We start from the raw sequence: 381 nt of genomic DNA on the forward strand, positions 1-381 counted from the left end.
CTACGCGCTTAACCACGCCCGCTCGTTCTGCCTCCGCCCCGAACCCTGCGGGTGTCCGCAGCCCCGCGGTTCCTGCCCCGAGTCTGGCGTAAGCTGATGGGCCTCCACTGGTTGATAATATTGGTACCTACTGCAGTGATAGGATTTTTAATTTTGTGCTTTTGAGAGTGCAGAATATTCACTCTCTTTTTTTTTTAATCCCTTTCTCTCTTGTTATTGCTTTGATTGTTGGTTTTCCATTCTTGACTAAAGGGAAAAGCTAGTAACAATGTCTCCCAGTGTCCTTCATTTCAGCAGAAAAACAGAACTCGCTCTCCACCGTCTGTTCAGAAGAAGCGTCTTCTACCTCCACGTGCGATAAAAATTGTGTTTGCACTGTGA

Source organism: Meleagris gallopavo, chromosome 3 (genome assembly GCF_000146605.3).
Source record: "Meleagris gallopavo isolate NT-WF06-2002-E0010 breed Aviagen turkey brand Nicholas breeding stock chromosome 3, Turkey_5.1, whole genome shotgun sequence".
Lineage (NCBI taxonomy): Eukaryota > Metazoa > Chordata > Aves > Galliformes > Phasianidae > Meleagris > Meleagris gallopavo.